Genomic DNA, 22167 nt, shown 5'->3' with positions numbered 1-22167 from the left:
CTATTAGATAAATAATTTGCTGCTAAAGACTAGAAGGGGGGCACTCTTTCTACTCAATTTTGATGTCTAGGTCAGAAGTTTTGCTTTCTCTTTTATACTTTAATAAAACTTTATCACAGAAAAACTGAGCGATTAAGCATCATCACCTGGCCTGGGTTGAATTCCTCTCCTCCAGAAGGCCAAGAATCCTGGTGTCTTTTATGACTCAGCAACAGCATTTCACCACCATAGAGCCAGGGGAGCCACTGGCTACTGGACTGAGGCAGCCTTGGTATGTCAACCAATGCCAATATCTATCACAACCACAGGGCTCAGAGGCTGCTACTTCACTGTCAGGGTGGTGAACACCTGAATGCCATCTGGTCTTTCTGGCTGGCTCCATCCTAGGAACTTATGCACTTGGCAAATTACAGACCCAAGGACCACAGGAGGGCCAAGGGGCATGTGCACACATCTCATTACTGCCAACAGGGCTGGTTCCTTGGCTGCGATTACTGCAATTCTTCAAGGCATCGAAGATATGCTTGTAGAGTCCTTTTTCTAGCAGCAGGCCACCAAGGCCACAAAGGTCACCTATCACTGAGCCTCCCAGACACTAGCAATGCCCTCTCCTCTGTACCCAACCTAGGGCAGCTCCAAAAGGATCACAGTATGTATCACTGAAAAAAATCAGAGTGCCTAAGCCTCAGGGGGGAAACTATCCCAGGAAATCACACTGCACCTTTCCTCACCCACACTACCACTCTGCTCGAGGCCTCAGGCCAATCGCAGGAGGAATGCAAGCCTAGGACCACAGCACGTTCCACGGCAGCCTCTAAAACTCAAGGACTGTGACAGTAGTTGCAATACAGGAAATTCCAAGGGCAGAAACAAGGTCTATTGCCTTTCGCCCCTGCCACCATTCCCCTAGGCCCCTGCAACGGCTGCAGATCCACAGGGCACCCAGGAATCTCATCGACCGTAGGACCCCAATGGCGAAGGCTTCAGATCTGACCTGGGGCTCCGATCAGAAACCACAGAAACTTTGGTGCTTCGGATTTCAATCACCACTACCCCAATGAGCGCAACTAGCAGCAATAACGGGAAGAAACACACCTTTTCCAGTGAAGAGCTCAAGAGCTCAGCCAGGATCTACTGTAACTCCTGCCATCACTGGACAAGCCGAATGCCTCTATATTCCTCAGTGCCTTTACATGGACCTCGCATTCCAAGAGCCACTCCAACGTCTGTACACGGCCCACCCTCAGACGGGAGCCTCGCAAATGGTGGTGACCTAGCTCCTCCATGTGTGTGTGTGACACAGTGGGAGATGCCCTCACTGCTAACCAGTCCCGCCCTTAACTCCAAGGGAGGCAACGTGCTAGACCTCAGTTTCGATGAGGAGACGGTAGTGAGTTCTCACTCATTTTGTTCAGATTTTCCAAGGAATGCATGTGAGGGTGTCATCATCGATCCGAGCACGTGCTGGCTCACTGCCCACCTCCACAGGGTAGGCAGGGCCGCTCCCAGGAGGAGCCAGTGACTTTGGAGTCCCCCAACACCCAGGGGAACTCAAGAGCCCCCGGCTTCTCAGCAAAAGGAATGGTCCCTCCATACATACAGCCACTCAGGCAGTCTCAGGAAACCTGAAATCCATGACACGTCTTGGGGCAGGGGAAGGCGTACCGAGCTCGGTGATCCAAAAAGCAGTGGCAGCAAGCTGGGCCCGCCACACTTCTCGCCGGACTCCCGAGCACCTCGAGTCACCATCTCACGAGCGGGGCTCCATTTTCTGAGTGACGGACACTCACACTTGGGAACTTCACCTGACAAGGGGACAGAAAGCACAGGCAAGCTTCAGATGTGTACCCAGCTTCTCGCTAAGCAATACTGATGCCCACAGTTCCCTGAGGGAAGGCCTTTTTTGCTTCCCAACTGTAGTATCCCTTTTGTACGATTAGATACCTATGCGTTGGCACAAGTGAAGAAAGTTAGGTTCGAGTGACTGTGGATATCTTTCTGACTGAGTATGCAAGCGTGTCGGGAGACTTGATGTGGGTCTGAGTACTCGTGTTCTACTGTACCAACAATGATGTGCTCTCAGGATTCTGGGTGCCTTTGGAACTCTTTCCGTGTATTTCCGTGTCTCAGAGCCCCTGAGCCAAGGCCCTGGTGTCTGAACACACACATCTTCTCCATGGAGACCTGAACTCCCACGCTCCCACAAAACACCATGCAAAATTACACTGACGGGTTGACATAGGCTCTGGGCTCCCGATCTACATGATCCATGCGGTCTGACCAAAGAACAGGAACCTGACCACCTAAGGCCCCCTTGCGGAGCATCTGTGTGAATGTCCCTTAGCGTGATACTACCCCAGCTACTATTACAGCTCAGGTGTCCGGCCTTGCCACAAGTCCCACCTCCTCCCCGAACAGAGATACTTGCTGGAGAAGGCCTACAGCGTGGTTAACTTGGCCTTGGGCCAGATGCAGCCCACCATACGCTCGCAGAGCAGAATACAGGGCATGCGCCTCTTCCTGTGCAATTAGCCCAGTCGGTCTCCGGGGCTCCGCCGGAAAGCGCAAGACGAGAGGCGGTCATCCTCAGGTACTACGAACCAGGGGTCACTCCCACAGAAACGGGGCCCATTTCCCGGCCAGATTATGCTCAGATCCACAGCCTGCAGGGCCCTGGGTACCAACCACACCCTAGAGAAAGCTCCCATAAAGCAAGACTTGGTCTAAATTGAACTCCTTCTGCCCCCAAGGTGACTCACCCACATCAGAAGCCTCCAAGGGCTCTACTCACAAAGGGCAATCAGCACTCAGCAAGACCCACAGGAAGAAGGTGGCTTTCATTACGGCAACACCATGCCATCCTGCCTGGCAGCTTGTCCCCACCACGCAAGACCATCAAGCTCTCCCAGATCCCTAAGGCTGCTTCCAGGAAGACTTCAACAAAACAGGCAGGGGAAGACCTTGGATTTGCCAGGTTTCCCACCATCATGTCAGGGGAGCCAATGCCTACTACACTGAAGCAGCGTGGTATGCCAACCAGTGCCAGATCTCTACCACAACCATGGTCTTCCAAGGTTGATATGTCACTGCCAGGGTGGTGAACACCTGGGTGGGATCCGGGCTGTCTTGCTTTCCCCATTCTTCCGGAACTCATACACTTGGTAAATTCCAGTCCCAAGGACTAAATGGGGGCACATACCTTATTACCACCCAGAGGGCTGGCTCCTAGGCCTAGTTACTGTAACTCTTCGAGGCACCAAAGATACAGTCTGAAAGACCTTTTACTGGCATCAGGCCACAAAGGTCACTATCACCGAGTCTCCCAACCACCAGCAATGCCCTGTCCTCTGAACCCAGCAACCAGCAGCTCCAAAAGGACCACAGCATGTATCACTGAAGACAGAACAACAGAGCCTGAATATCAGGGGACACATTGTCCCAGGACATCATACTACACTAATCTTCACCTGCACAACCATTCTGCTGTAGGCCTCTGGCCAACCCACGGGAGGAATGTATGGCTACGATCACCTCATAGTCCACAGTGTCCTGCAAGGCTCAACACTGTGACAGGAGTTGCAATACAGGAACTGCCAAGAACAGAAACTAGACCTATTTCCTTTGGCCCCTGCCAACGTTCCACTAGGTCCCTGCAACTGCTACAGTACACAGGCCACTCGGGAATCTCACCAACCCCAAGGGCTGCAATGGCGAGGGCCTCAGATCTGACCTGGGGCTCCGATCAGAAACCACAGAAACTTTGGTGCTTCGGATTTCATATCACCACTACCCCGAAAGAGCGCAACTAGCAGCATTAACGGGAAGAAACACACCTTTTCCAGTGAAGAGCTCAAGAGCTCAGCCAGGATCTACTGTGACTCCTGCCACCACTGGACAAGCCGAATGCCTCTATGTTCCTCAGTGCCTTTACATGGACCTCGCATTCCAAGAGCCACTCCAACGTCTGTACACGGCCCACCCTCAGACGGGAGCCTCGCAAATGGTGGTGACCTAGCTCCTCCATGTGTGTGTGTGACACAGTGGAAGACGCCCACACTGCTAACCAGTCCCGTCCTTAACTCCAAGGGAGGCAACGTGCTAGACCTCAGTTTCGATGAGGAGACGGTAGTGAGTTCTCACTCATTTTGTTCAGATTTTCCAAGGAATGCATGTGAGGGTGTCATCATCGATCCGAGCACGTGCTGGCTCACTGCCCACCTCCACAGGGCAGGCAGGGCCGCTCCCAGGAGGAGCCAGTGACTTTGGAGTCCCCCAACACCCAGGGGAACTCAGAGCCCCCAGGTTTCTCAGCAAAAGGAATGGTCCCTCCATACATACAGCCACTCAGGCAGTCTCAGGAAACCTGAAATCCATGACACGTCTTGGGGCAGGGGAAGGCGTACCGAGCTCGGTGATCCAAAAAGCAGTGGCAGCAACCTGGGCCCGCCACACTTCTCGCCGGACTCCCGAGCACCTCGAGTCACCATCTCACGAGCGGGGCTCCATTTTCTGAGTGACGGACACTCACACTTGGGAACTTCACCTGACAAGGGGACAGAAAGCACAGGCAAGCTTCAGATGTGTACCCAGCTTCTCGCTAAGCAATACTGATGCCCACAGTTCCCTGAGGGAAGGCCTTTTTTGCTTCCCAACTGTAGTATCCCTTATGTACGATTAGATACCTATGTGTTGGCACCAGTGAGGAGTTAGGTTCGTGTGACTGTGGATATCTGTCTGACTGAGTGTGCAAGCGTGTCGGGAGACTTGATGTGGGTCTGAGTACTCGTGTTCTACTGTACCAACAACGATGTGCTCTCAGGATTCTGGGTGCCTTTGGAACTCTTTCCGTGTATTTCCGTGTCTCAGAGCCCCTGAGCCAAGGCCCTGGTGTCTGAACACACACATCTTCTCCATGGAGACCTGAACTCCCACGCTCCCACAAAACACCATGCAAAATTACACTGACGGGTTGACATAGGCTCTGGGCTCCCGATCTACATGATCCATGCGGTCTGACCAAAGCACAGGAACCTGACCACCTAAGGCCCCCTTGCGGAGCATCTGTGTGAATGTCCCTTACCGTGATACTACCCCAGCTACTATTACAGCTCAGGTGTCCGTCCTTGCCACAAGTCCCACCTCCTCCCCGAACAGAGATACTTGCTGGAGAAGGCCTACAGCGTGGTTAACTTGGCCTTGGGCCAGATGCAGCCCACCATACGCTCGCAGAGCAGAATACAGGGCATGCGCCTCTTCCTGTGCAATTAGCCCAGTCGGTCTCCGGGGCTCCGCCGGAAAGCGCAAGACGAGAGGCGGTCATCCTCAGGTACTAGGATCCAGGGGTCACTCCCACAGAAACGGGGCCCATTTCCCGGCCAGATTATGCTCAGATCCACAGCCTGCAGGGCCCTGGGTACCAACCACACCCTAGAGAAAGCTCCCATAAAGCAAGACTTGGTCTAAATTGAACTCCTTCTGCCTCCCAGGGTGACTCACCCACATCAGAAGCCTCCAAGGGCTCTACTCACAAAGGGCAATCAGCACTCAGCAAGACCCACAGAAAGTAGGTGGCTTTCATTATGGCAACACCATGCCATCCTGCCTGGCAGCTTGTCCCCACCACGCAAGACCACCAAGAGCTCACAGACCATGAAGGCTGCTTCCAGGAAGACTTCAACAAAACAGGCAGGGGAAGACCTTGGATTTGCCAGGTTTCCCACCATCATGTCAGGGGAGCCAATGCCTACTACACTGAAGCAGCGTGGTATGCCAACCAGTGCCGGATCTCTACCACAACCATGGTCTTCCAAGGTTGATATGTCACTGCCAGGGTGGTGAACACCTGGGTGGGATCCGGGCTGTCTTGCTGGCCCCATTCTTCGGGAACTCACACACTTTGTAAATTCCAGTCCCAAGGACAACATGGGGGCACATACCTTATTACCACCCAGAGGGCTGGCTCCTAGGCCTAGTTATTGTAACTCTTCGAGGCACCAAAGATACAGTCTGAAAGAACTTTTACTGGCATCAGGCCACAAAGGTCACTACCACCGAGTCTCCCAACCACCAGCAATGCCCTGTCCTCTGCACCCAGCAACCAGCAGCTCCAAAAGGACCACAGCATGTATCACTGAAGACAGAACAACAGAGCCTGAATATCAGAGGACACATTGTCCCAGGACATCATACTACACCTATCTTCACCTGCACAACCATTCTGCTCTAGGCCCCTGGCCAACCCACGGGAGGAATGTATGGCTACGATCACCTCACAGTCCACAGTGTCCTGCAAGGCTCAACACTGTGACAGGAGTTGCAATACAGGAACTGCCAAGAACAGAAACTAGACCTATTTCCTTTGGCCCCTGCCAACGTTCCACTAGGTCCCTGCAACTGCTACAGTACACAGGCCACTCGGGAATCTCACCAACCCAAAGGGCTGCAATGGCGAGGGCCTCAGATCTGACCTGGGGCTCTGATCAGAAACCACAGAAAATTTTGTGCTTCGGATTTCAATCACCACTACCCCGAACGAGCGCAACTAGCAGCATTAACGGGAAGAAACACACCTTTTCCAGTGAAGAGCTCAAGAGCTCAGCCAGGATCTACTGTGACTCCTGCCACCACTGGACAAGCCGAATGCCTCTATGCTCCTCAGTGCCTTTACATGGACCTCGCATTCCAAGAGCCACTCCAACGTCTGTACACGGCCCACCCTCAGATGGGAGCCTCGCAAATGGTGGTGACCTAGCTCCTCCATGTGTGTGTGTGACACAGTGGGAGATGCCCTCACTGCTAACCAGTCCCGTCCTTAACTCCAAGGGAGGCAACGTGCTAGACCTCAGTTTCGATGAGGAGACGGTAGTGAGTTCTCACTCATTTTGTTCAGATTTTCCAAGGAATGCATGTGAGGGTGTCATCATCGATCCGAGCACGTGCTGGCTCACTGCCCACCTCCACAGGGCAGGCAGGGCCGCTCCCAGGAGGAGCCAGTGACTTTGGAGTCCCACAACACCCAGGGGAACTCAAGAGCCCCCAGGCTTCTCAGGAAAAGGAATGGTCCCTCCATACATACAGCCACTCAGGCAGTCTCAGGAAACCTGAAATCCATGACACGTCTTGGGGCAGGGGAAGGCGTACCGAGCTCGGTGATCCAAAAAGCAGTGGCAGCAAGCTGGGCCCGCCACACTTCTCGCCGGACTCCCGAGCACCTCGAGTCACCATCTCACGAGCGGGGCTCCATTTTCTGAGTGACGGACACTCACACTTGGGAACTTCACCTGACAAGGGGACAGAAAGCACAGGCAAGCTTCAGATGTGTACCCAGCTTCTCGCTAAGCAATACTGATGCCCACAGTTCCCTGAGGGAAGGCCTTTTTTGCTTCCCAACTGTAGTATCCCTTATGTACGATTAGATACCTATGTGTTGGCACCAGTGAGGAGTTAGGTTCGTGTGACTGTGGATATCTGTCTGACTGAGTGTGCAAGTGTGTCGGGAGACTTGATGTGGGTCTGAGTACTCGTGTTCTACTGTACCAACAACGATGTGCTCTCAGGATTCTGGGTGCCTTTGGAACTCTTTCCGTGTATTTCCGTGTCTCAGAGCCCCTGAGCCAAGGCCCTGGTGTCTGAACACACACATCTTCTCCATGGAGACCTGAACTCCCACGCTCCCACAAAACACCATGCAAAATTACACTGACGGGTTGACATAGGCTCTGGGCTCCCGATCTACATGATCCATGCGGTCTGACCAAAGCACAGGAACCTGACCACCTAAGGCCCCCTTGCGGAGCATCTGTGTGAATGTCCCTTACCGTGATACTACCCCAGCTACTATTACAGCTCAGGTGTCCGTCCTTGCCACAAGTCCCACCTCCTCCCCGAACAGAGATACTTGCTGGAGAAGGCCTACAGCGTGGTTAACTTGGCCTTGGGCCAGATGCAGCCCACCATACGCTCGCAGAGCAGAATACAGGGCATGCGCCTCTTCCTGTGCAATTAGCCCAGTCGGTCTCCGGGGCTCCGCCGGAAAGCGCAAGACGAGAGGCGGTCATCCTCAGGTACTAGGATCCAGGGGTCACTCCCACAGAAACGGGGCCCATTTCCCGGCCAGATTATGCTCAGATCCACAGCCTGCAGGGTCCTGAGTACCAACCACACCCTAGAGAAAGCTCCCATAAAGCAAGACTTGGTCTAAATTGAACTCCTTCTGCCCCCAAGGTGACTCACCCACATCAGAAGCCTCCAAGGGCTCTACTCACAAAGGGCAATCAGCACTCAGCAAGACCCACAGGAAGAAGGTGGCTTTCATTATGGCAACACCATGCCATCCTGCCTGGCAGCTTGTCCCCACCACGCAAGACCACCAAGAGCTCACAGACCATGAAGGCTGCTTCCAGGAAGACTTCAACAAAACAGGCAGGGGAAGACCTTGGATTTGCCAGGTTTCCCACCATCATGTCAGGGGAGCCAATGCCTACTACACTGAAGCAGCGTGGTATGCCAACCAGTGCCGGATCTCTACCACAACCATGGTCTTCCAAGGTTGATATGTCACTGCCAGGGTGGTGAACACCTGGGTGGGATCCGGGCTGTCTTGCTTTCCCCATTCTTCGGGAACTCATACACTTTGTAAATTCCAGTCCCAAGGACTAAATGGGGGCACATACCTTATTACCACCCAGAGGGCTGGCTCCTAGGCCTAGTTACTGTAATTCTTCGAGGCACCAAAGATACAGTCTGAAAGACCTTTTACTGGCATCAGGCCACAAAGGTCACTATCACCGAGTCTCCCAACCACCAGCAATGCCCTGTCCTCTGAACCCAGCAACCAGCAGCTCCAAAAGGACCAACCAGCAGCTCCAAAAGGACCACAGCATGTATCACTGAAGACAGAACAACAGTGCCTGAATATCAGGGGACACATTGTCCCAGGACATCATACTACACCTATCTTCACCTGCACAACCATTCTGCTCTAGGCCTCTGGCCAACCCACGGGAGGAATGTATGGCTACGATCACCTCACAGTCCACAGTGTCCTGCAAGGCTCAACACTGTGACAGGAGTTGCAATACAGGAACTGCCAAGAACAGAAACTAGACCTATTTCCTTTGGCCCCTGCCAACGTTCCACTAGGTCCTGCAATCTGCTACAGTACACAGGCCACTCGGGAATCTCACCAACCCCAAGGGCTGCAATGGCGAGGGCCTCAGATCTGACCTGGGGCTCCGATCAGAAACCACAGAAACTTTGGTGCTTCGGATTTCATATCACCACTACCCCGAACGAGCGCAACTAGCAGCATTAACGGGAAGAAACACACCTTTTCCAGTGAAGAGCTCAAGAGCTCAGCCAGGATCTACTGTGACTCCTGCCACCACTGGACAAGCCGAATGCCTCTATGTTCCTCAGTGCCTTTACATGGACCTCGCATTCCAAGAGCCACTCCAACGTCTGTACACGGCCCACCCTCAGACGGGAGCCTCGCAAATGGTGGTGACCTAGCTCCTCCATGTGTGTGTGTGACACAGTGGAAGACGCCCTCACTGCTAACCAGTCCCGTCCTTAACTCCAAGGGAGGCAACGTGCTAGACCTCAGTTTCGATGAGGAGACGGTAGTGAGTTCTCACTCATTTTGTTCAGATTTTCCAAGGAATGCATGTGAGGGTGTCATCATCGATCCTGAGCACGTGCTGGCTCACTGCCCACCTCCACAGGGCAGGCAGGGCCGCTCCCAGGAGGAGCCAGTGACTTTGGAGTCCCCCAACACCCAGGGGAACTCAAGAGCCCCCAGGCTTCTCAGCAAAAGGAATGGTCCCTCCATACATACAGCCACTCAGGCAGTCTCAGGAAACCTGAAATCCATGACACGTCTTGGGGCAGGGGAAGGCGTACCGAGCTCGGTGATCCAAAAAGCAGTGGCAGCAACCTGGGCCCGCCACACTTCTCGCCGGACTCCCGAGCACCTCGAGTCACCATCTCACGAGCGGGGCTCCATTTTCTGAGTGACGGACACTCACACTTGGGAACTTCACCTGACAAGGGGACAGAAAGCACAGGCAAGCTTCAGATGTGTACCCAGCTTCTCGCTAAGCAATACTGATGCCCACAGTTCCCTGAGGGAAGGCCTTTTTTGCTTCCCAACTGTAGTATCCCTTATGTACGATTAGATACCTATGTGTTGGCACCAGTGAAGGAGTTAGGTTCGTGTGACTGTGGATATCTGTCTGACTGAGTGTGCAAGCGTGTCGGGAGACTTGATGTGGGTCTGAGTACTCGTGTTCTACTGTACCAACAACGATGTGCTCTCAGGATTCTGGGTGCCTTTGGAACTCTTTCCGTGTATTTCCGTGTCTCAGAGCCCCTGAGCCAAGGCCCTGGTGTCTGAACACACACATCTTCTCCATGGAGACCTGAACTCCCACGCTCCCACAAAACACCATGCAAAATTACACTGACGGGTTGACATAGGCTCTGGGCTCCCGATCTACATGATCCATGCGGTCTGACCAAAGCACAGGAACCTGACCACCTAAGGCCCCCTTGCGGAGCATCTGTGTGAATGTCCCTTACCGTGATACTACCCCAGCTACTATTACAGCTCAGGTGTCCGTCCTTGCCACAAGTCCCACCTCCTCCCCGAACAGAGATACTTGCTGGAGAAGGCCTACAGCGTGGTTAACTTGGCCTTGGGCCAGATGCAGCCCACCATACGCTCGCAGAGCAGAATACAGGGCATGCGCCTCTTCCTGTGCAATTAGCCCAGTCGGTCTCCGGGGCTCCGCCGGAAAGCGCAAGACGAGAGGCGGTCATCCTCAGGTACTAGGATCCAGGGGTCACTCCCACAGAAACGGGGCCCATTTCCCGGCCAGATTATGCTCAGATCCACAGCCTGCAGGGCCCTGGGTACCAACCACACCCTAGAGAAAGCTCCCATAAAGCAAGACTTGGTCTAAATTGAACTCCTTCTGCCTCCCAGGGTGACTCACCCACATCAGAAGCCTCCAAGGGCTCTACTCACACAGGGCAATCAGCACTCAGCAAGACCCACAGGAAGAAGGTGGCTTTCATTACGGCAACACCATGCCATCCTGCCTGGCAGCTTGTCCCCACCACGCAAGACCACCAAGAGCTCACAGACCACTAAGGCTGCTTCCAGGAAGACTTCAACAAAAACAGGCAGGGGAAGACCTTGGATTTGCCAGGTTTCCCACCATCATGTCAGGGGAGCCAATGCCTACTACACTGAAGCAGCGTGGTATGCCAACCAGTGCCGGATCTCTACCACAACCATGGTCTTCCAAGGTTGATATGTCACTGCCAGGGTGGTGAACACCTGGGTGGGATCCGGGCTGTCTTGCTGGCCCCATTCTTCGGGAACTCATACACTTTGTAAATTCCAGTCCCAAGGACAACATGGGGGCACATACCTTATTACCACCCAGAGGGCTGGCTCCTAGGCCTAGTTATTGTAACTCTTCGAGGCACCAAAGATACAGTCTGAAAGACCTTTTACTGGCATCAGGCCACAAAGGTCACTACCACCGAGTCTCCCAACCACCAGCAATGCCCTGTCCTCTGAACCCAGCAACCAGCAGCTCCAAAAGGACCAACCAGCAGCTCCAAAAGGACCACAGTATGTATCACTGAAGACAGAACAACAGTGCCTGAATATCAGGGGATACATTGTCCCAGGACATCATACTACACCTATCTTCACCTGCACAACCATTCTGCTCTAGGCCTCTGGCCAACCCATGGGAGGAATGTATGGCTACGATCACCTCACAGTCCATAGTGTCCTGCAAGGCTCAACACTGTGACAGGAGTTGCAATACAGGAACTGCCAAGAACAGAAACTAGACCTATTTCCTTTGGCCCCTGCCAACGTCCCACTAGGTCCTTGCATCTGCTACAGTACACAGGCCATTCGGGAATCTCACCAACCCCAAGGGCTGCAATGGCGAGGGCCTCAGATCTGACCTGGGGCTCCGATCAGAAACCACAGAAACTTTTGTGCTTCGGATTTCATATCACCACTACCCCAACGAGCGCAACTAGCAGCATTAACGGGGAAGAAACACACCTTTTCCAGTGAAGAGCTCAAGAGCTCAGCCAGGATCTACTGTGACTCCTGCCACCACTGGACAAGCCGAATGCCTCTATGTTCCTCAGTGCCTTTACATGGACCTCGCATTCCAAGAGCCACTCCAACGTCTGTACACGGCCCACCCTCAGACGGGAGCCTCGCAAATGGTGGTGACCTAGCTCCTCCATGTGTGTGTGTGACACAGTGGAAGACGCCCTCACTGCTAACCAGTCCCGTCCTTAACTCCAAGGGAGGCAACGTGCTAGACCTCAGTTTCGATGAGGAGACGGTAGTGAGTTCTCACTCATTTTGTTCAGATTTTCCAAGGAATGCATGTGAGGGTGTCATCATCGATCTGAGCACGTGCTGGCTCACTGCCCACCTCCACAGGGCAGGCAGGGCCGCTCCCAGGAGGAGCCAGTGACTTTGGAGTCCCCCAACACCCAGGGGAACTCAAGAGCCCCCGGCTTCTCAGCAAAAGGAATGGTCCCTCCATACATACAGCCACTCAGGCAGTCTCAGGAAACCTGAAATCCATGACACGTCTTGGGGCAGGGGAAGGCGTACCGAGCTCGGTGATCCAAAAAGCAGTGGCAGCAAGCTGGGCCCGCCACACTTCTCGCCGGACTCCCGAGCACCTCGAGTCACCATCTCACGAGCGGGGCTCCATTTTCTGAGTGACGGACACTCACACTTGGGAACTTCACCTGACAAGGGGACAGAAAGCACAGGCAAGCTTCAGATGTGTACCCAGCTTCTCGCTAAGCAATACTGATGCCCACAGTTCCCTGAGGGAAGGCCTTTTTTGCTTCCCAACTGTAGTATCCCTTTTGTACGACTAGATACCTATGTGTTGGCACCAGTGAAGAGTTAGGTTCGTGTGACTGTGGATATCTGTCTGACTGAGTGTGCAAGCGTGTCGGGAGACTTGATGTGGGTCTGAGTACTCGTGTTCTACTGTACCAACAACGATGTGCTCTCAGGATTCTGGGTGCCTTTGGAACTCTTTCCGTGTATTTCCGTGTCTCAGAGCCCCTGAGCCAAGGCCCTGGTGTCTGAACACACACATCTTCTCCATGGAGACCTGAACTCCCACGCTCCCACAAAACACCATGCAAAATTACACTGACGGGTTGACATAGGCTCTGGGCTCCCGATCTACATGATCCATGCGGTCTGACCAAAGCACAGGAACCTGACCACCTAAGGCCCCCTTGCGGAGCATCTGTGTGAATGTCCCTTACCGTGATACTACCCCAGCTACTATTACAGCTCAGGTGTCCGTCCTTGCCACAAGTCCCACCTCCTCCCCGAACAGAGATACTTGCTGGAGAAGGCCTACAGCGTGGTTAACTTGGCCTTGGGCCAGATGCAGCCCACCATACGCTCGCAGAGCAGAATACAGGGCATGCGCCTCTTCCTGTGCAATTAGCCCAGTCGGTCTCCGGGGCTCCGCCGGAAAGCGCAAGACGAGAGGCGGTCATCCTCAGGTACTAGGATCCAGGGGTCACTCCCACAGAAACGGGGCCCATTTCCCGGCCAGATTATGCTCAGATCCACAGCCTGCAGGGCCCTGGGTACCAACCACACCCTAGAGAAAGCTCCCATAAAGCAAGACTTGGTCTAAATTGAACTCCTTCTGCCTCCCAGGGTGACTCACCCACATCAGAAGCCTCCAAGGGCTCTACTCACACAGGGCAATCAGCACTCAGCAAGACCCACAGGAAGAAGGTGGCTTTCATTACGGCAACACCATGCCATCCTGCCTGGCAGCTTGTCCCCACCACGCAAGACCACCAAGTGCTCACAGACCACTAAGGCTGCTTCCAGGAAGACTTCAAAAAAACAGGCAGGGGAAGACCTTGGATTTGCCAGGTTTCCCACCATCATGTCAGGGGAGCCAATGCCTACTACACTGAAGCAGCGTGGTATGCCAACCAGTGCCGGATCTCTACCACAACCATGGTCTTCCAAGGTTGATATGTCACTGCCAGGGTGGTGAACACCTGGGTGGTTTCCGGGATGTCTTGCTGGCCCCATTCTTCCGGAACTCATACACTTTGTAAATTCCAGTCCCAAGGACAACATGGGGGCACATACCTTATTACCACCCAGAGGGCTGGCTCCTAGGCCTAGTTATTGTAACTCTTCGAGGCACCAAAGATACAGTCTGAAAGACCTTTTACTGGCATCAGGCCACAAAGGTCACTATCACCGAGTCTCCCAACCACCAGCAATGCCCTGTCCACTGCACCCAGCAACCAGCAGCTCCAAAAGGACCATAGTATGTATCACTGAAGACAGAACAACAGTGCCTGAATATCAGGGGACACATTGTCCCAGGAAATCATACTACACCTATCTTCACCTGCACAACCATTCTGCTCTAGGCCTCTGGCCAACCCACGGGAGGAATGTATGGCTACGATCACCTCACAGTCCACAGTGTCCTGCAAGGCTCAACACTGTGACAGGAGTTGCAATACAGGAACTGCCAGGAACAGAAACTAGACCTATTTCCTTTTGCCCCTGCCAACGTTCCACTAGGTTCCTGCAACTGCTACAGTACACAGGCCACTCGGGAATCTCACCAACCCAAAGGGCTGCAATGGCGAGTGCCTCAGATCTGACCTGGAGCTCCAGTCAGATATTACAAAGCTTCCTCGCTTCAGTTTCCATATCAGCACAGCCCCAACTAATGCACTCATTGCAGGAACCAGGATGAATTGTGCCTTTTCAAGTCAAGAGCTCCATGGGCCTAGGCCACGATCTACAGTAACTGTTCTCACCACTGGACAAGCCTCTTCTGCTCTTCAGTGGCATGCACCATGCAGCTCTCATTCCAAGAAAACTGCTCAAACATCTGTACATCCCCATCCTCAGATAGGAGCCTCGCAAGTGGTGGTGACCCCAGTGCTCTATGCATGTGTGTGACACAATTGAAGCTGCCCGCACTTCTAACTAGTCCTGCCCTTAGCCCCAGAGGAGACAACATGCTAGACCTTGTTTCCATGAGGAGATGATATCAATTTCTCACTCATTTTGTTCAGATTTTCCAGGGAACGCATGTGAGGGTGCCATCATTGATCTGAGCACCTGCTGGTTCGCTGTACACTTTAGCCAGGAAGGAAGGCCAGCCCCCAGGAGGAGCAAGTGACCTGGGAGTCCCCCAGCAGCCAGGGGAACTCAGAGCTCCTAGGCTTCTTGGCCAGAAGAACAGTCCATCTAAACTTACAGCTACTCAGGCAGTCCCAGGAAACTGTAAATCCATGACACATCTTGGGTTAGTTGAAGGCATTCCATGCTCAGTGATCCAAAAAGTAGAGGTAGCAACCTGGGCCCTCCACACTTCTTGGTGGACTCCCTGCATCTTGAGTCACCACCTCACGGGCAGGGCTTCGTATCCTGGGTGACGGGCAGTCATACCTGGCAATGTCACCTGACAAGGGGACAGAAAGCACAGGCAGGCTTCAGATGTGTTCCCTCGTTCTTGCTGAACAATACTGATGCCCATGGTTCTCTGGGGGAAGTTCTGGATCTGAGCCCCAACTGTCTTGATCCCCTACATATGACTGGATACCTATCTGTCACCAGGAGTGTAGGAAATTAGTTTCAAGTGCCTGTGGGTATCTATCTCTCTGAAAGCCATATGTGGCCAGGGGATTCAATGTGGGGCTGAGTGCGTGTGTTCTGGTCTACCAACAAAGATATACTCTCAGGATTCTGGGTGTGCCTCTGAAACTCCTGGGGGTCTCTGTGTCAGAGCCCCTTTGCAAAGGCCTCAGTGTCTGAATAGGCATGACTTCTCCACAGAGCCCTGACCTCCTGCCGTCACATAAAATGGCAGATGAAGCATGCAGCCTTCAACAAGCCCCATGCAACATTCATCCAGAGGGCCTGTTGAAATAGGCTCTGGGCTCCTGATCCCCATGACACCCACCCTCTGATCAAAGCACATTGACCTGACTGCTCAAGGTCGCCCTGCAGAGCATCTGTGTGACTGCCACCTACACTGAGACCATGCCAGGTTCTACTACAGCTCAGGTGTCCTTGCCCACAAGTTCCCCTCCCTTCAAGAACAAGGGTACTTTCCCCAAGAAGCTTCAGGTGGCTCATTGTACACCTCAGTAGGGCAGGCAGTACAGCTCCCAGGAGGAGCCAGTGAGCCTGGGAGTCCTCTAGCAGCTAGGCAATTCAAAGCCCCCAGGCTTCTCAGTAAGAGGATCAGTCCATCCACACTTAGAGCTACTCAGGCAATCTCATGGAACCCATGGAACCCTTAATCCAAAAGGGGGAAGGTGTACCCTCCACAGTGATTGAGAAAGCTGTGGCAGCAACTTCGGCCCACCACACTTCTGACCAGACTTCTTGCATCTGAAGTCAATACATACCACACATGGCCTCTTTTCCTGGGTGATGGACAGTCATACCCGACAACTGTTCCTGAAAACTGAAAAGCACAGGCATGCTTCAGATGTGCATCCCATTCTCTCTGAATAACATCCATGCTGATAGTTCCCTGGTTGAAGGCCTTCATTTGCTTTCTGCCTCAATCCCTTATATACCAGTGGATACATAAGCATCAGCAGACTGTAGGAAATTAGGATGTATTATCTGCGTGTGTCTGTTTGGCTGACTGTTTGTGGTGAGGGGCTTGACGTTGGGCTGTGTGTGTATTCCAGTGTACAAAGATAAGCTTTCAGGATTCTGGGCGTGGATCTGGAACTCCTGGTTGTCTCCTTAAAGGCTGAGCCCCTTTGTAAAGGCCTCATTGCCTGAAAAGGTATGCCTTCTCCACAGAGCCCTGACGTCCAGCCTTCCCACAATACGGCAGATCACGCCTGACACCTTCCATAAGCCCCATGCAAACTTTCACCCTGAGGGGCTGTTCACATAGGGCATGGGCTCCTGATTTCCAAAACCCACACCCTCTGACCAAAGCACAGGAACCTGACTGCTCAAAATCAGCAAGTGGAGCCTCTGTGAAACTGCCACATATCCGGAGGCCATGCCAGTACTACTACAATTAGTTGTCCCTTCTCACAAGTCCCAGCTCCTCAAGGTACAAGTGAAGTTTCCTGAGAAGACAGACAATTCCATGAACTTGGCCCCAGAGCAGAAAAGCCCCACCACACCCTCAAAATGCTAAAATAACTCAGGGCATGAAACTTGTCTGGCTGACTGTGTCCAATCACTCTCCAGCGCTCCACTGGAAAGTGAAGATGGGAGGTGGTCATCCTTAGGGATCAGGGTTCAGGGGTCACTCTCACAGAAACTGGGACCCTTTAGCAGTCAGATTAGGCTCAAATCCATATCCCTGCAGGCCCTGGGTACCAACCACACCTGAGGAAAAGCTCCCCTAGTTCAGGGCCTGGTCCAAGCCGAACTGCTCCTGCTCCCAAGGCTTCTCAACCCCATCAGAAGCCTTAAGGTGCCCTGCTCAAACAAAGGACCATCAGCACCCAGAAAGACCCACAGAAGTAAGAAGGCCTTAATTAGCTGACCCACACCATTCTGCCCGGCACCTCTTCTCCACCAGAGCAAAACTACCAAGTCCATCCAGGACACCAAGGCTGCTCCCAAGACCTGAGAAGAGGTGTCAAGAGAAAAGCTTTGCTGTGCAAGGTTTCCCGAAACCGTGCCAGGGTAGCCACTGGCTGCACCATGGAGGCAGGCTTGGCATGCCAACCAAGGCCCAACCTCTACCACAACCACTGCCTCAGTGATCATACTTCTCTGCGGGGTGGAAAACACCTGAGTCCCACCCAGGCTGGCCATCTTGCCCCATCCCTTAGGAGTTCTTACAGCTTGAAAATTCCATGCCCAAGAGCCAAGGGGACCAACAGGCATGTGCGCAGACCTGTTCTACCCAGACTGGTTGGCAGGCAGGCCTCAGTACATGGAACTCTTCAGAGCCCCTGCAAGATGCCCTTGAGTATCCCTCTTCAGGTATCAGGCCACCAAGGCCACAGAAGTCTCCTGAGGACCAGCGGGCCCTCTCTTTTGCAGGGAGCCAAGGGCACCTTCAAGGGGACCAAGGTATCCTTGGAAACATAAAGACAGTGCCTGCAGTCTCAGGGAGACAGTTCATCCCAGGAAATCACACTGCAACTTTCCTCACCTGCAGTAGGCTTTTCCTAGGTACTCTGGCTAACCCACAGAAGGAATGCAGAGCTGGTACCTCACCACACTCCACAGCAGCCTCCACAGATCAAGCACTGTGCCAAGAGTAGCAATATGGGAGCTGCCAACTGCAGAAATGAGGCCTATTGCCTTTGTCAATGCCACTGGTACAGCAGGTCACTGCAACTGCTGCAGCCAACCACATCCTCAAGAATCCTACCACGCCCTCAAGAATCTTAAAAACCCAAAGGGCCACCATGGCGAGGGCCTCAGATCTGGCCTGGGGCTGCAATCAAGAAACCACTGTAGCTTCCTTGCTTTGGCTTCCACATCAGCACAGCCCTAACTGCTGCACTTGCAGCAGGAACTGGGGCGAAACACACCTGTTCAAGCCAAGAGCTCAATGGGCCTAGGCCAGGATCTACTGCAACTCCTACCACCAGTTGCCAAGCTGGCAGCCTCCTCTGCCCCTCACAGTCATTACCAAGGACCTGGCACTCTGAAGTCCACTCAAATGCCTGTCCACAGCCCACCCTTAGATGGGAGTCTCACAAATTGTGGTGACCTGGGTGCTGTGTCCACGTGTATGACACAGATGTAGCTAGCCCTCATGCTAACTAGCCCCTCCCGTAGCCACAGGGGCAGCAACGTGCTGGACCTCAGTTTCGATGAGGAGACGGTAGTGAGTTCTCACTCATTTTGTTCAGATTTTCCAAGGAAGGCAGGTGAGGGTGTCATCATTGATCTGAGCATGTGCTGGCTTGCTGCCCACCTCCGCAGGGCAGGCAGCACAGATCCCAGGGGGAGCCAGTGACCTGAGTCTCCCCCAGAACCAGGGGGAACTCAGAGCCCCCAGGCTTTTCAGCAAGAGGAACAGTCCCCCTATACTTACCACCACTCATGCAGTCCCAGGAAAGCCGAAATCCATGACACGTCTTTGGGTAGGGGAAGGCGTACCATGCTCGATGATCCAAAAAGAATTGGCAGCAACCTGGGCCTGCCACACTTCTCACCGACTCCCTTGCACCTCGAGTCACCACCTTATGGGCGGGGCTTCGTCTCCTAGGTGATGGACAGTCATGCCTGGAACTTCACCTGTCAAGGGGACAGAAAGCACAGGCAGGCTTCAGATGTGTACCGGTCTCTCACTGGTCAACATCGATGTGCTTGCTTCATGGGGGTAAGGCCTGTATCTGCTACCCAACTGTATTGATCCCTTACATACGACTGGATACATAACTGTCAATAGAGTGCAGCAAATTAGGTTCAAGTGCCTGTGGCTATCTGTCTAACTGAGCGTGCATGGCTGCTGGGGGATTTGATGTGGGGCTGAGTGTCCTCTGGAACTCCTTCTAGGTATCTCTGTGCCTAAGAGTCCCCATGCAAAGGCCCTGATATCTGAATACACGTGCCATCTCCATGGAGTCCTACTGCTGTTGTCCCCTGGCTTTAGTCCACCAGGCCTCCGCAACCACTGCAACCCATCAGGCACTCAGGAATCTCACCAAATCAAAGGGCTGCAATGGCAGGGTCCTCAGATACGGCCTGGGGCTCCAACTAGGAACCACAGAAGCTTCCTCACTTCGGCCTCGACATCAGCACAGCCCCAACTATGGCACTCAGAGCAGGAACTGCACCAAAAATACACCTACCCAAACCAGATCCCACTTGCATGCTGCTGCTGCTGCTGCTGCTAAGTCACTTCAGTCGTGTCCGACTCTGTGCGACCCCGTAGACGGCAGCCCATCAGGCTCCCCCGTCCTTGGGACTCTCCAGGCAAGAACACTGGAGTGGGTTGCCATTTCCTTCTCCAATGAATGAAAGTGAAAAGTGAAAGTGAAGTCACTCAGTCGTGTCCAACTCTTAGCGACTCCATAGACCAGCCCACCAGGCTCCTCCGTCCATGGGATTTTCCAGGCAAGAGTACTGGAGTGGGGTGCCACTGCCTTCATGGCTGGGATCTATTCTGACTCCTACTACCTGCAGCCACGCTGGCCTCCTCTCCAGTCACTCAGTCATGTCCAAGTCTGACCCCATGAAATGCTATTTGCTAGGTTTCTCTGTCTTTCATCATCTCCTGTAGTTTTCTCCAATCCTTGTCCATCGAGTTAGTGATGCCATCCAACCATCTCATCATCTTTTGTCCCCTTCTCCTCCTGCCTTCAATGTTTCCCAGGACAGAGTCTATTCCATTGTGTCAACTTTTCTCATTAGGTGGCCAAATTATTGGAGCTTCAGCTTCAGCATCAGACCTTCCAGTGAATATTCAGATTGATTTCCTTTAGGATTCACTGGTTTTTCCCTTGTAGTCTGAGGGACTCTCATGAGTATACCATGGTACAAAACATCAAATCTTCAATGCTCAGCCTTCTTTATGGTCCTAATCTCACACCCATACATGACTACTGGAAAAACTATCACTTTGAGTATATGGACCTTTGTCAGCAAATGATGTCTCTAATCGTTAGTATCCTGTCTAATTTTGTCATAGCTTTTCTTCCAAGGAGCAAGCGCCTTGTAATTTCATGGTTTCAGTCACCAGCCACAGCGATTTGGAGCCCAAGAAAGTGAAGTCTGTTACCGTTTTACTGTGCACAGTCTTGCCTACCAGAGCTAGACCCAGTTTTCCCCATAGTTAGTCCCACCCATCAGGAAGCTTCCATAAGCCGCTTATCTTCATCCATCATAGAGCAGATAGAAAGAAAATCATAATCACCTAAAACTAACCAAATTGATCACATGTATCACAGTCTTATCTAATTCAGTGAAACTATGAGCCATGCCTTGTAGGGCCACCCAAGATGGATGAGTCATGGTGGCCAGTTCTGACAAAATGTGGTCCACTGGAGAAAAAAAATGATAAATTGCTTTGGCTTCTTGTGTTTAGAATCCAGTGAACAATATGAAAAGGGGAAAAGGTATGACACTGAAAGATTAATTCCGCAAGTCAGTAGGTGCCCAATATGCTACTGTAGAAGAGTGGAGAAATAGCTCCAGAAGGAATGAAGAGGCTGACCCACAATGGAAACAACATCTAATTGTGGATGTATCTGGTGGTGAAAGTAAAGTCCAATGCTGTAATGAACAATACTGCAAAGGAACCTGGAATATTAGATCCACAAATCAAAGTAAACTGGAATTGGTCAAAGAGGATATAGTTAAGAATGAACATTGACATCTTAGGAATGTGTCTAAAATGGATGGGAATGGGTGAATAATACAGATGACCATTATATCTACTATTCTGGGCAAGAATCCCTTAGAAGAAACGGAATAGCCCTCATGGTCAATACAAGAATTCAAAGTGCAGCATGTGGGTGCAATCTCAAAAACAACACAATGATCTCAGTTCATTTCTAAGGCAATAGCACACTAATCCAACTCTATGCCTCAATCACATATGCCAAGGAAGATGAAATTTAATGGTTCTATGAAGACTCACAACACTTTCTAGAACTAAAAGGACACCAAAAAAAAAAAAATGTCCTTTTCATCACGGGGGACTGGAGTGCAAAAGAAGGAAGTCAAGAGACACTTGGAATTACAGGCAAGTTTGGTCTTGTAGTACAAAATGAAGCAGGGAAAAGGCTAACAAAGTTTTGCCAAGGGAACGCAATGCTCATAGCAAACACCGTCTTCCAATAACACAAGAGAAGACTCTACACATGGACAACCCCAGACTGTCAAATCTGAAATAAGATTGATTTCATTCTTTGCAGGTGAAGTTGGAGAAGCTCTAGACAGTCACTAAAAACGAGACCGGGAGCTGACTGTGACACAGAAAATGAACTCAAAAAAAAAAAAAAGAAGAAAGGAAGAAAGAAAATTAACTCATTGTAAACTTTAGACTTAACTGAAGAAAGGAGAGAAAACCACTGGGCCATTCAGGTATGACCTAAATCAAGTATCTCATGATTATACAATGGAAGCAACAAATAGATTCAAGGGAT

General features: G+C 52.3%; 1 protein-coding gene across 16 annotated transcripts in view; it reads right to left on the bottom strand.

Moving 5' to 3' along the window:
• Window positions 1-22167, bottom strand: part of LOC102188534 — a 147744-nt gene that overhangs the window by 86460 nt on the left and 39117 nt on the right. For 15 of the 16 annotated variants that reach the window (XR_001919885.1, XR_001919884.1, XR_001919887.1 and 12 more), the window contains 8 exons: window positions 19110-19312; window positions 16486-16544; window positions 15330-15533; window positions 12662-12801; window positions 9901-10040; window positions 7141-7280; window positions 4404-4543; window positions 1666-1805 (listed from right to left, as the gene is read on the bottom strand). The gene's annotated coding sequence lies outside the window, so the exon portion shown is untranslated. The remainder of the gene's footprint in view (window positions 1-1665; window positions 1806-4403; window positions 4544-7140; window positions 7281-9900; window positions 10041-12661; window positions 12802-15329; window positions 15534-16485; window positions 16545-19109; window positions 19313-22167) is intronic. The other variant, XR_001919893.1, reaches the window with a different exon arrangement.

Source organism: Capra hircus, chromosome 21 (genome assembly GCF_001704415.2).
Source record: "Capra hircus breed San Clemente chromosome 21, ASM170441v1, whole genome shotgun sequence".
Lineage (NCBI taxonomy): Eukaryota > Metazoa > Chordata > Mammalia > Artiodactyla > Bovidae > Capra > Capra hircus.
The sequence above is the reverse complement of the archived record's forward strand: the minus strand, read 5'-3'. Positions and strand labels throughout refer to the sequence as shown.